We start from the raw sequence: 14695 nt of genomic DNA on the forward strand, positions 1-14695 counted from the left end.
TGTTTTTTTTTATATTCTGCATTCTTGTCAATGTTGAAACCAGTCTGATGTTTTTCTGAGTTGTTCTCCGCACAACTGCAGACTCCCCCCCCCCCCCCCCCCAAAAAAAAAAAAAGAAGCCGAGCCTGACAAAGTTTGTGTAGGTGTGTGCTTCTGCTTGAGGAAGAGTGCGTCACACACCTCCCCGCTCTCTGTTTTGATACCTTCAAGGTAAATGAGATTGACGAGGAAAGGATAAGACACATGGCAAATGAGATTGAGCGAGGAGGAGGAGGAGGGGAGGCGGGAGGTGGCGGTGGGGGGAGGGGAGTGAGTAGGAGGCAAAAAATTAGGGAAAAACAAATCGAGGAGTGCAGGAAATAGGACAGAGTGAAAGTCGTCGCTTGGCGATAGAGCAGCGCGGGAGGAAAAGTGTAAGAGCCTCGGGCTGGGCGGCACCAGCCCAAGTATCATAGTCAATTAACGTCCTGGCCCAGCACTAATTCTAAGTCTATTTCAGACCATTAATTATGTGCTGCATCAGTTCTAGTTCACTTGGCCTGACACAAGTCTTCAGCACATTGCTGCGTCCCCTACGGATCGTGTATTACTGGGGAAATAGCTTCAGCTTGCATATTCATGCTGCAAATTGTCGGGGATAGACTCCTCTAATGATTTTTAGAGACTTAAAGAACCCACAGGTTTTTGTGTTTTTTTTCCCAGAAGGTCTTAACACTGCAGTGTCTGGGCCTCATTGTATCTCATGTCACTCTTTTTGCCAGCCTGAGTTGTTGCTCCCTCATGTCTGGACATGTAGAGAAAGTGCCCTACATGTAGAAATGAGCTGAAACGTGGGACCAAAACTCAATCGGGGCCAATTGCCTTTAATTCCACATCCCAACCTCAACTCAAGGAGAGGCCAAATGAAAAAAGTTTGAGTTCCTCTCTCTCTCGCTCGCTCTTTCTCTCTCAGGTTTGAAGGTTTTCTGCGGCACACCTGACTGCCCTGTTCCAATTTCACCACAAGCATGAGCGGCTCCTTTATGTGCCATGACCAGCAGTCTGAGAAAAAAAATAAATAAATAAGGGGACCGTGCAGTAAATGAAAAAGCTGGAGGAGTCTTAAAAAATAGCTGGGGCTAGACTGTCTAGCTTGGAAATCTGGGTCATAACAGAGAAAATCAATTACAACATGGAGAGAGAGAGAGAGAGAGAGAGAGAGAGAGGGGAGAAAAAAACCACTGGCAAACAAAGCCATCGGCGAGGTCACTTTGTCTCATTAGAGGGGGGCTAAATTATCTAAAACTAAATGAATCCCGCACTTTCCTCCCATCAATTTCTTGTTGATTCAACATGAGAGTGTGCTTAAATCAATTTCCTCTCATTAGAGCAAATGCAATTGGCTTCCTCATAGTGCCACAATTAAAATGTGTCAATACCCCAGCTAGTTAACCGCTCAGTCGCTCGGCCGACACGGTGCGGAGTAACAAAGTTCAGTCCGTCTAATGACAGCCAATCGATGGATATCAAATGACCAAGGTGGAGGCTGTGAAGATAAATGAGGCAGCAAGACTTTGGATTTCAGCCCCTCAAGCGTCACTGTGTTCCAGAGCAACAAAGCGGCGATGATTCTTGAGTCGCCCTCTAAACTGTTCCGAACGACACAAGTCTTTTTTTCACTTGAGTCAGTGCAACCAGAGCTCAGAAATGACCCGATAATTGAGTCCACTCCAGCCAAAACTATGTAATCTTTTGAACTTCCTGTTTGGCACTGTTCTATTCTGGTTATTTTCTGATGCTCTGAAGGGAGGCACTCAGCGAACTGGTATCAATATAAAGTCACCAGCCAGTTTATTAAAGACACCTGGCTGGTGCAGAGTGCCTATTTTCTCCTGGAGGTGGTGGCGCCAGTGTGACAATTGCAGTAGATCAGCAGTTTACCAAACACTCTGCCCAGCAGCTCGTCTCACACCAACAACCACGTTCACGTCCCTTCAATCCACTTTCTTCCCCATTCTGATGCTCTGAACTTCAGCGCGTCATTTCCACCTTGTGACTCGCATTGACCTGCTGCTGGTAGCTGGGCGTGGACTTCTTGCGTGCAAAGTCCTGCATCAGGGACATTGATTGCATTTGGAATTAGTTCATATTTCCCAGTTGCTGTTGTAGTTATGAACAGATTAGCTTGGATGTGCGGATATCGCTGAGTGACTTATTGTTTTGATTCCAAGCGCCGGCAACTGTGGGATCCGGGCTAGCATAGCCTGCGTCAATCTCAAGTGGATGTGTGTCAGCGTCATGACTCAGTTATTTGTCCATCACTACAAAAACACAAAAGCTGATTCATTCCTGGCGCAAAGCTCCCTCTTTTTTCTCCCCCTGCGGCTAAACCCGTGTGTACACAACCGCGTCGTGAATACGGGAAATGCGGAGCGAAGGGAGGCGGAGACGAGGCTGCGTCGACTCCCGGCGAGCCTGAATGTGATGAAAGTGCGCGCTCAGCGCCGCCGCCGCCGCGACAAACACCCAGATATCTGTCACTTGCCGTCTACTTGTCATCACTTTCAAGAGGGGCCTGTCAGCGCCGCCGTCAGCGTGTCCATCGGCATTTTTTTTCCCTCTTTTTTTTTCTCGCCCCACATCATTTATCCCCGAGCAGGTGTCTCTGACTGCGCTCACAATAAATGACAAGTGGGAATAATTGGACACAAATGCTGAAACGGAGTGGGTTGCGACGATGACTCATTTTCCTTCTTTTCCTCTGTGATTGGATTGCAGGAGGGAGGTGGGGAGGAGTTGGGGGCGGAACAAAAAAAATGAACACACAGTTGTTGCGTCTCTGCGTTGATCCTCATTATAAATCACCGCGGATGGTGATTGCGGCAGATTGATTTTGCGGAGCGTCGGCACGAGTGACAGGCAGCCGTCAAAGCAAGTCAAGGAAAATGTATCTGAAGTGACGAGCGGTAGTCAGCTGACCTGATGCTGGCTGGCCACACTGGTCACCTCTCAGCACAGGAGGTTTTTTTTTTTTATTTATCTTTGACATAATAATGTAACTGCCATTGGAAGGAGTGAATAGATGGATTTTTAATGGTGGTGCACAGCTGTCGAAGGCGGCTTGCTTGGCTTGTGTTTATGCAAAGGGGAACAGCTCCTTTTTTTAAAATCATAAAAATTAAGTTGTGTTTTCCAGTGGAGGCATCCAGTGATTGGACCATCGTCATTAACTTTTGCTTGAGCTCCAACTAATAAAATACCGTTTCTGGTCTTCTGAACGAACACAAATCCCACCAAAACGTGTATCTCCCTCATTCCTCCCACCGCAGCCAGCCGCCCCCCTGCTGGATTCCACCTCAGAGGCACTCTGTCATCTGGAATCAAAAATAGCCGCCAGACCCTGTGATAAAGACAATCATCCCATCTCTCTTTTCGGCAGCGGAGGCTCTGTGTTCGGCGTCAGCCGTCCCTTGTGTTTCCCTGCCGTACAGTGAGGAGTCCCACGCTGCAGTCCTGCGGCCACTTTGAGGACTGTCTGAGAGAAACTGGACCCCCAAAAAAACCAAACACACACAAACACACACACGCACAATTATTCGCTAAATATCCCATTTGCTGGAGAAACCACACATTTTTATGGTTTGCTGCCTGTGTTATCTTCTCCGTTCATGGTGAATTCTGTTATTATGTGTGAAGTGGGACAGCCCCGCCTGCCCATCTGAGAGGCTTTATAGTTGTTTTTTTTTCTGTTCAGAGGCTTTTGTTGGACGCAAGTAGTCTGTTTGAAGGCACCGGGAAGCACTTCAGAAGTCGCTTTTTTAGCTCGCATGACGACCTTGTGGGCTTGCAAGTGGTTCTCTCAAAACCCTATTATTTTAAAACACATTTCTTTTCTCTTGTTTAATTCATTTTTTTGCTCGAGAACCACCCTGGTTCCTGGTCTCAGATTTGATTAGTGAGAAAGGGGTTAGCTCTCACCCTCTCACCTATTTGGGGTGCCAGTTGCAGGCGAACTCGGTCCTCTGCGCCCCTACAGCGGGTACCACTTCCCCTCTCCCCTCTCCCTCCTGTACGACGGCTGAACCCCACTCCATCTGTCGGCATTGTGCAAGGCGAAAATGGGGCCCGGGAGGAGCCGCTGCAGCAGGGTGTGGAATTACATTTCTAAAATATTTTGAAAGCAACAATAGTCTCCTGGCGTCCCGGAGTATCTGGGACAAGGTTCTACCCTGCGAGATTTAAGCGAGGCTTGTCATATCTTTAACACCCCTTGTTCCACATCTTGAAGTGTGTGCCGCTTCAGAGTGGGGAATTGGAAAGCCAGTTTGAGCCGTGTTAACATTAAAAAAGACGGGCAAGTCAGCCGAAATGAATAAGTGAGAGGGCACGGAGAGACTCTTTTTGTCGGCGGTGGCGGAATCAAAGGGGAACAGGCTGGATGGAAGATGGAGTCGGCGGGTGGCGGTGGGGGCGGGGGGGAGGGGAGAAATGACGCAATAACGCATGGAGCTGATGGGAATAATGTTGGAGAAGTTGAACAAAAAAAAAGCCATCCATGAAATTGCTTGTTGCTTCCTTTAAAACCTTTTGATTGATGGTGGCAATTTTGGAGCGTGGCAGCAGTTTTGCAGAGGAAGAAACAGGTACGCCGGGATTCTAGCACGGAAAAGAAAGAAATAGAGGGGTAAAAAAAAAGAATACCACCCGAAACACTTCAGCACAGCGTCTGTAATAGCCGCTGGCAATTACAGACGCTCCCGCATTAATCACCCCGCGTTCATGTGCTATCTGAGCTCACATTTGCAAGTAGTGTCTGAGTTGCCAGCGTCCAGTGAATTGTGGCTGGCTGCCGGTGCCAAATGTATAGTTTCTTTGCCAATTATCGGTGTTGTTCAGTCGACCTGTTAGTTTTAGTTCAGCTCAGGCGGAATTTTAACAGACTCTGGACTTCCCGAGGAGCCCACAGTATACACGTTGATGTATTGCTTCGCAAATGTGCTCAGTTAGCAAGGAACTTGAAGCGTGTGACGTGCGATTTGCAAGGACACAGGTGAGGCGTAATCGTTTGTGTTCTATTTATTTACTCGAAATTTGAAATTGCGGGCGTCCCCTGCTAAATAGCAAAAAAAAAAAAGAGAATTCATCCAAACCACGTCGACGCTGTGTTACTGTGTTGATGAGGTGAAGCGTGTCACATCTTTTTACTAGATTAACAAACCTGTCACATAATTACACGACAGGCCCGTCGGGTGGGTGAGAAGTGATCTCAGAAGAACGGGAGGATATTGCATATGTATGAGACAGGATGTTTTTTATTATAAGACACCTCAGCTCAGAGAAAACCCACCAAATAATGAAGCCTTTCCCGCAAGTCACCGTGTCTGACTGACACCACGTCATTACTTTATGATCCGCGTCGGAACATAAGATATTCCACAATATGCCACATTTCTTCTCGGATCTAAAGTTAACTCGAATAAGAGTTATGAATATGTAAAAGATGGAAGAAGAATAGTTTGCCATGTATCAATATTAGTGTGGAAGAGTCATCTTGTGGACAAAATCCATCAGCGCTGGTCGTGAGCACTGAAAGTGCTAAGTGCATTACATATGGCACTTGCTTCATGAGGAAATGTTAATCAAAGAAATTAGTCATAAAAATAAAATAATAAATAAATAATGATTCTCAGCGGTTCTTGCTGCGCTTTGAGAATTTATATCAGAAATTAGCATTAAAAAAACATCATGAAGGCTGTCCTATGGCTGCTTTTAGCACTTTCTTAGTGTATGGATGGTGTGCTCTGTAACAGTTCACGTATTATATATTCAAGAGCAAGTCAGTTTCACCACAAAATATATTTACTCCATGTTCTAACTACAAAAAAAGCATTCCACACTTTATACCCCTATAGCATATGTTATATGCAACCTGGCACGCTGCAACCTTTCCTGAATCCCTTGGATTTGTCTCATCTGGTGAAGAGCCTTTACCAAGCATTTGAAAGAGGAGAGAAAACCTGCTCCTCTTTTTAAGCAGACCGACAAACATTTGTTGTTCTCTGCCGCAACATTCGCAATGCGTCACTTGTGCCTAGCCGCTAGGTGCTAGCATGTTGAACAGCACGCTGGCCAGAGCAGGAGTCATGTGGGAGCCAGGAAAATCCCCCGGTGGCATTTTATGTTGATGTTTTATGTTATTGTGAAAATGCCACCGAGTGCTCATAAAACTTCTGCTACGGCTGTATTCACACCACTCTCTATAATAACAACCGAGGTTAACCGCTTATATTAGCTTGTTCCTTAGTAAAGTAAGATTTAAGAGTGTGCCGCACACTCACACAGTGTTTTTTATATATACTCTGCTGAAACAATTTAAAGGAAGCCTCAGAGCATAACTATAACTTTATAAAGAGATGTCTGCGGACCTCTCACCCAATGTAGCGTTAAATCAAAGTCCAAACAGCATTCCTGAGTGTACATCTGAATATAATATACAGTTTTTTATTTGCTTTTATTTTGCTAAACGTTGATGCAGCCTTTAGTGAGCTAAGTTGGTTAAACACATAGGTGATATAGGCAGTATATTAAAATGTTGATTTTCTCAGTTTCTCCTTTAGTTTTTCCTTCCTACTTTAGTTCTGTTTTTTTCTGGGAAAAGATGGACGATTGAATTTCTTACTGTCTCACCCATAATATAATTTCTGGCTTTAGGTTTGTAAAATATGTGTGTCACTTAGACTCTCTGACTAGATTGCTAATCCGTAAAATAACACCGGGCTTCAACAACGTACACTTTTTTATATATTGACGTATCTCGTTCTGGTGTGCAGACTGATGAACTCTAACGTAGGTGAGTGCCCCCTTGTGGCGAGGCGTATTAATGACATTCTCGATACACAAGCGCAGTTTCTCCATTTGTTTTCTCCTAAGCTGATTGCCCGTTCTTGCTCAAACCTTGATTATGTTTGATCTTGCGTCGCTAATAAAGCACTGCTGCGCCAAAGAAACGAGCCCGTAGTCTGTGTAGTCGATGGTCTGGGGGGCGGGGGAGGGACACGGATGAAGGTCAACGCACCCCTGATGGGCTCCAGCTGTCACTGTCGGACCAGACGGGAAAATCACCCGAAACCTGAATTGATTTCTTTGAGCGAGCAGGAAAGAAAATTTCTAATATCTGTTGACCCGTCTTGATGGAATGTGTCGCGGTCGGGCCGAAGATGGAAGAGGAGAGCGGCGCACGCGGACGGACGGACAGACGACATTTTAGAGTTCCTAGCTGCCGGTGGTGCTCGTGAGCCGCGTTCTAACCTGCAGCGGCGAGAACGCTTTGAAGATGCGTCTGTATTTTTTGACATCTTCACAACGTGGCGGCAATCGACGTCTGGCGCTGGCACAACTTAACGCCTTTCTTATTAGCTCTCCCCTTTGTCGATAAGGCATCCCGGCGCCTGCCTGTAGCTCCCAGCTGCCGCCGCAGTCCTCCTTCAAACGACTGCAGCGGCTGGTCTGATGATTTATTAACTCGAGGCGTTTGATGAAGCTCTCCTGCAGAAAGCCACTTGATGGAGTCTGCTCGCAATGGAAACAATTTCCAAGCCAACTTCACAGATAATTAGGCACTTTCGCCGGCGGTTCTGATTCCGAAATAAGCAGAGCTCCCGGCCAACACGCTTTATGCCTCACCACAACTGAGGCGCTCCCGGGAAATGAGCGAAAGTGGAGGGACGGACAGCTTTGTTCCATATTTACAGAAGGTTTGAAATTGAGAAGCTCTTTTGCGAGTCAACTTATTATCCTTCCAAGGCTGATTCATCCCTGTGCTACGTGGAGAGCTCTACAACGCATAGGCTGCACGCATTTTCAGAAACATTTTTTTTTTTTCTGCGAACTGGAGGCCATCTGGCAGTCTTAATAAGGAGAAGGAAAACGTTTGTATTTTTGAACTCCCTCTGTCAGCCGCTTCTTCATCTGCTGCATGTCGGTATTCTGGACCTGGAGCAGCTGAGCCAAGCCAGTCAACACGTCTGAGAGGCGTTGTTACATTCCTGGAGAGACGCACATCGAGCTTAACTCAAACTAAGTCTCTTCAAGATTTTTATTTGTTTTCAATTATTACGATCTACCTGTTTACACCCGATCTGAGTCGTGAAAATCACGTGCCACAAGCTTAAAGGATCAGTGTGCAAAGTGTCGCTCGATTTATGATTTTTATATTGGTGAAAGCTAAACATACTGGCCATAAATACATTATATATATATATATATATATATGTGTGTGTATAAGAGAATAGATATAGGGTCTTGCTCCTAGTTAGCTGCCATCTTGCAGCACTATTTTTTTTAAGAAAGACGGGTATTTAAGTAAGCCCTCCTGACAGTGGCCTAAATACGAAACACGCTGTCATGCAGGCTTCCTTAAATACCAGGCTGCCATAAAAATTTGACTCATTGGACCTTTAAACAATAGAGGAGAAATGTTGTGGGTTCCCTATTGCTAGCGGATAACCGGACGACAACAACATTAGCCGCTTTGCTAACCAGCGCCGACAGCAGCGACACGACACACTCAGTTCCCACTGAATGTGCGCGTTAAAAGTCATATTTTTTGTCACCGGCACTCCTTCATCCGTCTTGCCTTTTTTCTCCCCCCTGAACGCAAAGTGTTATGACAGCGACTTTCTGCTCGGTGTCAGCCCCCATTTGTTTACGTCGTGCGCCCCACAAGATCGGCGGCGGGAGATAACGAGAGGTGGTGAGTCGCTTCCTTTGGCACACGGCACTGAAAGAGACACCCTGCCGCGCGCAGCATTCTTCTGTAGTTGAGCTTTTATGTGTAAGTAGAAAGGTTTGTTGTTGTTGTTGTTGTTTTTTTTTTTTACTTTTGTGTGTGAGTCTAGCACATTTGAAATAAAAACCCGACAGACTGAGCAAAGTTTAAATGGGGACCTTACTTTTTCCATTACTGTGGTGTGAGCTGTGGTATTACATCTGGCCGGAGGTGTTGGTGCATCCAGGTGCGACTTGCAACCAGGTGCTGTGTTCCCACAGGTTTCCTTCCGTTTTTTCCACAACCCCACCCCCCACCCCCCACCGCCTCGCTGATTTTGAGGTTGACTTTGAAATCCAATAAACTGCATTGACTAAGAGGCCAAACGAGGAAGAAGCTGACATTCTGAATTTCCGCGCAGGACGTGGCAGAGCTCCAGGAGTAAACAGTGAAAAAAATAAATAAATAAATAAAAATACAATACAACGATCAATGACTCATGGAATTAATAATTCATCGGTTAAGAAGTGCAAAGTGTCAACTGCCGGCTAATCGACGCCGAGGTGTTGGAAGCACGGAATGATCCGAACGTTGTTGCTCACTTGTTTACACTCACTCACGCCAAGTGTGCGTCCGTTTGCGTCGGCACTCGCACTCCCATCAACGTAGCGGCGCGCGCCTGCGTGTCTGTGGAAGACGGAGTGCTCGGTTTATTAGCTGTATTCCTAAATATTTGCTCTTGTGATTTATTCCGCTAGGGTCTGACGTTCATTTTCGTTGTTTTTTGCGCTTTTTTGGTTTGTTTTTTGTGGTTCAGCTATTTTACACACTGCCAGCCTCTTTTGTAGGTGACAAATGGAGTTTTGACTCTTTTACGTTTATTATTGTGCAGCTCGGCATTGAACGGAATCCACACGGACAATGCAGCAGGTTTGTCACAGCCCATATCCCCTTTATACTGAGCGCCATAATGGAGTGTTAATGTGTCATATGGAATGTCTCGGAGACTAAGCGTTTTATGTTCCACACCTGAGTGGTGCGTTAGCGCTGCCGCGGGGGTTCGTTATGACAACAACTCGTGATTGTGCGTTTACATATTCCCGCGCGAGGAAGAATCGCGGCAGTTTTTTTTATTGTTATCGTTGTTGTTTGGCAGTAATAGTAGTAAGACCCTGATAGGCCTTCTATCGTGAACATAATTTCATTAACTAAGCTTTACCCAAAAAACGGAGTGTGTGAGGGGCAGACATAAGGGCTGTCGGAGGTAATTAAAAGATAAGGTGAGCGCTACGGGTTGCGTGCTGCGGCTACGTTAAGACGTGCGGTTTCTTGCGGCAGCGGGAGGAAATTAGATTCCCTCAGCACGCGGGCGTGCGCTGCCACCTGCCAGCCGAGCCCGAGGTGACATGTGCCACGCGGTGGGGACGGAACGTGACCCGTCAACAATGGCTGTCCACACCGGTGACTCCTAAACAAGTGGGATATTACGACTGCCGAGACTGGAAAAGGGCTCCTTGACCAAAAAAAAAAGAAAAAAAGAAACACCTTCTGAAATACGACTTCTCACTTCCAGGCTCCCTCTACGTTTTCGCTTCTGTTGGTGGTGGTGGTGGTGGTGGTGGTGGGGGTGGAGGTGCGAGGGGGAGGCAAACACTCCGAGCACCCAGACGAGTTCCTCTCCATCGTCGCCTCTCTCGTACTTGGACCGGCTTGACCCCGCCGAAGTAGATTTTGAACAGCCGCTGCCCTAATTTAGATTTTTACCGCAAACACAGTGATAGTGAATATGTCGGTGGGAGGATGCTGAGGTTGGAACTGCCAGGTAGCAGGCCGAGAAGAAGTCCAGAGAGGAGATGTGTGGATGTTGGTTGCTGTGAGAGAAGATGATTCAGAGGAATCATAGTGGAGCTGAAGGCTATAGTCCAGAAAGGTGCAGAAACGTTAGCAACTAATATGATAACTTTACTACTATTGCTGTGTAATATTGTGCTGACAAGGACTCAAACATCCCTCTTATAATTGTGTCCCGTTAAGTGCCCCATTTTTGGTGGCGCATGTCAACAATAGCACAACATTCTGATACCTGAAAAAAAAAACACGTGGGTAACAGCTGTATGCAGCAAGAAAAGCGTTTTACTGGTGTCAAGAGTATAAAACCTCATCTTTGAAAAGAAAAAACGTTTATTTTGCTCATAAAATGGCCAAAAATCTATGCCAATTTTTGACTGCAGGAAACATTGAAAGTGGCTTGTTTGACTCAAATGTGCGGCGCCATGCTGGCAGTCGGCCTCAAATCTGCGTCATTTGGTTGAGAGAAAGCAGCACGGCTTCCAAAATGATCCAAACCAAGGTGCACATCCATTATGCCAAAGTACCTGTCATTGCAGTTTTTCATTTGCAAAATCGCTACAGTTTTGTTGACGTAACTTATGAAAAAAAAAAAAAAAAAAAATTAGTTAGTTAGGGGCTGATTTTTAAGTCTTTACAGCGAGTCAGGCAAGGATCTCCACGCTGGTGTGATGGGTGCGGATGGAGAGTTTTGACGAGACACCGACTCCCTGCGAAGTGCCGCAGTTATCCTCCAACCCGAGCTGCCAGGGTTGGATGAGAGGTGGCGGCGGCGGTGGGTGGTGGCGTTGGCGGGGGGGGGGGGCAGAAAAGCAAAACAAGCAGATTAGAGGAGGATGGCGGATCAACTTCATCAGTTAATTAAACTCCATCGCAGCTTGATGAGCAATTAATCAAGGCAGCGTATGAAGGTGCCAGTCAGGCCCCGCCGGCCTCGCCGGCTGTGGCCACGCATGCTACAGTATGATCCCCCCCGGAGGAAGCGAGGTTCCAGTCCTGTTGGCGGTGTGGGTGTGGGGGGTGGGTGGGCACTTACCAATTGAGCGGGCCTAAAATTGCTCGGTTTATATAAGCAGCTATCAATCACTGTCTAACGTAAGCCTCGCGCCCTATTAGGGTTTCCAGGATTAGGTTCCTCCCAGCGCTGGTCCGACCTCGGAAACTACTCGACTAAGCAGATGGATTTTCAAGAAATGTCATGGATTATTATTATTACACGTATATATATATATATAATATATTTAAAATAAAAAATAAAAAAAAAAAACCCAAAATCACTGTTTAACGCCAGTGCAGTCCCTGGCTGAGAGAGTGAGGCAATGGCAGTGGAAGCTAATCACATTAATACGGAGGAGACCGGGTCCCCGAGCATGTCAGAAACTTTAAATGCTCCCCAGCGTGAAGATTCGCCTCTAATCTTTCAATCTAACCGCCTCCATCTGATGCTTTGGGTTTGTTCTTTTTTTCATACCCGTTGTCCTTTGTCTCTCTCCCTCTCTCCTTACCCTCCCTCTCTCTCATCCGCCGCTCCCCCCTTTCGGCAGCAGCCTTCTTTTTATGCTATGGAAATTTGAGTTGGCAGTTTGCGACTAAATGCGGTATATTTATTAACGAGACCGTGGGGAACATTAAAAGTCAATTGAACGAGGCTATTAAAAGCGGGATTTTAATTGGGTTGCTTCCTCCGCCAGACCGTTTTCCCTCCTCTCTGCCCCCCCCCCCACCCCCCCCGCTCTGTGTTCTCTCTGTCTATTTATCAAGAGTAATAGAACTTGAAAAAAAAGTTTTGAATAATTGTGTAAAGTATGTCTTCCTTTATTTATTTTTTTATTTTTTTATTTTTTTTTATCTGTCTCTTTTTACGGCCTCGTAAGTTGATTTTATGCTCCGAGCGGAGAAACTTTGCTTGGAAATCCTCTTTGGCCTGAAGTCTGACGCTTGCGGATGCTCGCAGCGTTTAGCTCTCTGCCGTGTCGCCTTGTTGAGAGGTTTCAAGGGGGACAAATCTCTTAGAATGACAGATTACAACCAACACTGGGTTTTTACTACAACGCCGGCGTCTGCAGATCATCCTCTTTCCTCCCTTTTTTTTTTTGCTCATTCAGCTCAGAGAAAAAAAAACAAAAAAAAAAAAACCTGACCCCCGTTGCAGTCGTCTCGTCCTGGCCAGTCGCTTCGCTTTTTTTTTTTTTTTTTTTTTTTCCCGCCCGCTGAGGATGTTGGGCAAATTGCATTTGAACCGGAGTTCCGATGCATCACGTTATATAATCTGTTGAAATTACGTTACGAGGCCGAACGGTCGCCCTAGTTTCGGGTAACGTGGCGTGGCACTTAACAAATGGTTTTAATTGAGCTCTAGCTTCTGGCTCTTGAGACGCGCTTGACTCACATAGCACTTCCAGGAAACCAGGGTGTGAGTGTGTGTGAGTGCGTGTGCGTGTGCGTGTGCGCGTGCGTGTGCGTGTGTGTGCGTCCACATGTGTGCCTATGGAAGAGCCGTCGATGTCGAAACGGAGGGTATGGCTGTGCTGACTGGATAATAGCATGCGGGGTGCTGCGCTGCTGCAACAACCAGATGCTCCTTCTGACTGTGGCCCATAAGTGTGGCGGCTATGGGGGTGTTTGAGGGAGGAGCCGGTCCGAGTGTTCGTCCGACATGAATTAAGAGGAAGCATCGGAGGGGGGCTTCGATCGCACTTGTGAAACAAGCTTATTGGAGCAGATCGCCATTGCGTGTTTCTGAGGAGGGTGGAGGAGGTTTCGGACCTCTTTTTGAGCCACTTCCCCTTTTATGCGTCTGCCTATCTCTTCATTGTGACGCCACCTCCTCGACGCAGCCTAGCGATTCAAGCTTTCACAAGCGGTTCCCGCTCAGTCGCACTTTGAAACAGCTTCACAGATTTCGCGGCGATGGGAAGGGCGTGTCGACAGGAGAATGTGAACGGCACGAGAATGCTTTTGATAAAATCTGCGCCTTTGTGTACGCGCGTGTGTGTGTGTGTGTGTGTGTGTGTGCGCGTGTGTGCGTGTGTGTGTGTTCGCAGCATCATAAAGAACCAGCTGGAGGCATCGAATCCCGGGCAGGCAAGGGGCCGAGACGACTAAAGCTTGAAAAACAAATGTTCTCCCTGTTTAAATACAGTGAATGTTAAGGGTTGAATGATTAAAAGAAGAAGAAAAAGCTGTTTCCCTCGAGCTCATGTACGCGATTTGTTGCATGCGGCTAGCAATTAAAGGCAGCAAGCTACAGGGTAATTGCCTTCGGGTCAAACCAGCAGGTGTTGCTGTGCGTTGCTCGCAGATTCCCATGTACGCACAGCGAGTCGGTGATTGATTAGAAAAATTCTTCCCAGCGAGCCATAATGTGTTGTTTTGCTTCGGGGCGCCAGGTTTATACCGCGGGACCGTGGCAACGGCACCTGTGAAGAAAACGCACGCACGTTAAGAACTCTGTGTGCTCTGCTTTTATGGCGATTGTGTGTTTTACAGGTAATAAATTGATAAAGGAAAGGGAGAGAAAAATGAGACCCAGCGTGCAGCATGCTGGGTCCTAAACTTGAGATGTAGCAGTGCCTTCATCAGTTAGTGTCGAGCAGATGGGCACTCAAGTATTGATACTCAGATTCTCATTTTAAAGGTCGAGTGTGTGATAATTGGCTTGATTTATGGTTTTTATATTGGTAAAAGCTTATTATGCTGCCCATACATGCATTAATAAAAGTGTATAATCGCGGTACAATAAATGTACTTAGGCCTTCCCACAATTAGAGCGGTTGTCATGTACATATAAGAATGTACACAGAGCAAGGGTCTTACTCTTGCACCGTCATCTTTTCAAGGAAGCCGGGCGGAGACAGTCCAGCCCCGTCTGACAGCACGTTTCGCAATTAGGGTGAACGTCCGCATCCTCAAATAAAGCAACGAAAAAGAAGGTGGATGGATAACCAAGTTTGGGTGCGCAGGCCACCGTCGCTCACTGGCAAGCTCAGGAGCAGGAGGGAGAGTGAAGTATCAAAATGCTCGTCCTTTTAACCAATCACTCCTAGCTGACGTGTTCAGAGAATATTTCCTTTTGTGGAGGTGCAAGTTCACTTTGAAAAA

At 46.6% G+C, this 14695-nt stretch overlaps 1 protein-coding gene across 10 annotated transcripts in view; it reads left to right on the plus strand.

Moving 5' to 3' along the window:
• Positions 1–14695, plus strand: part of LOC142883694 (neurexin-1a-like) — a 363691-nt gene that overhangs the window by 303122 nt on the left and 45874 nt on the right. The gene's annotated exons all lie outside the window — the stretch shown is intronic.

Source organism: Nelusetta ayraudi, unplaced genomic scaffold (assembly GCF_046127955.1).
Source record: "Nelusetta ayraudi isolate G7.1 ecotype Tasmania unplaced genomic scaffold, CSIRO-AGI_Nayr_v1 ptg000008l, whole genome shotgun sequence".
Taxonomy (NCBI): domain Eukaryota; kingdom Metazoa; phylum Chordata; class Actinopteri; order Tetraodontiformes; family Monacanthidae; genus Nelusetta; species Nelusetta ayraudi.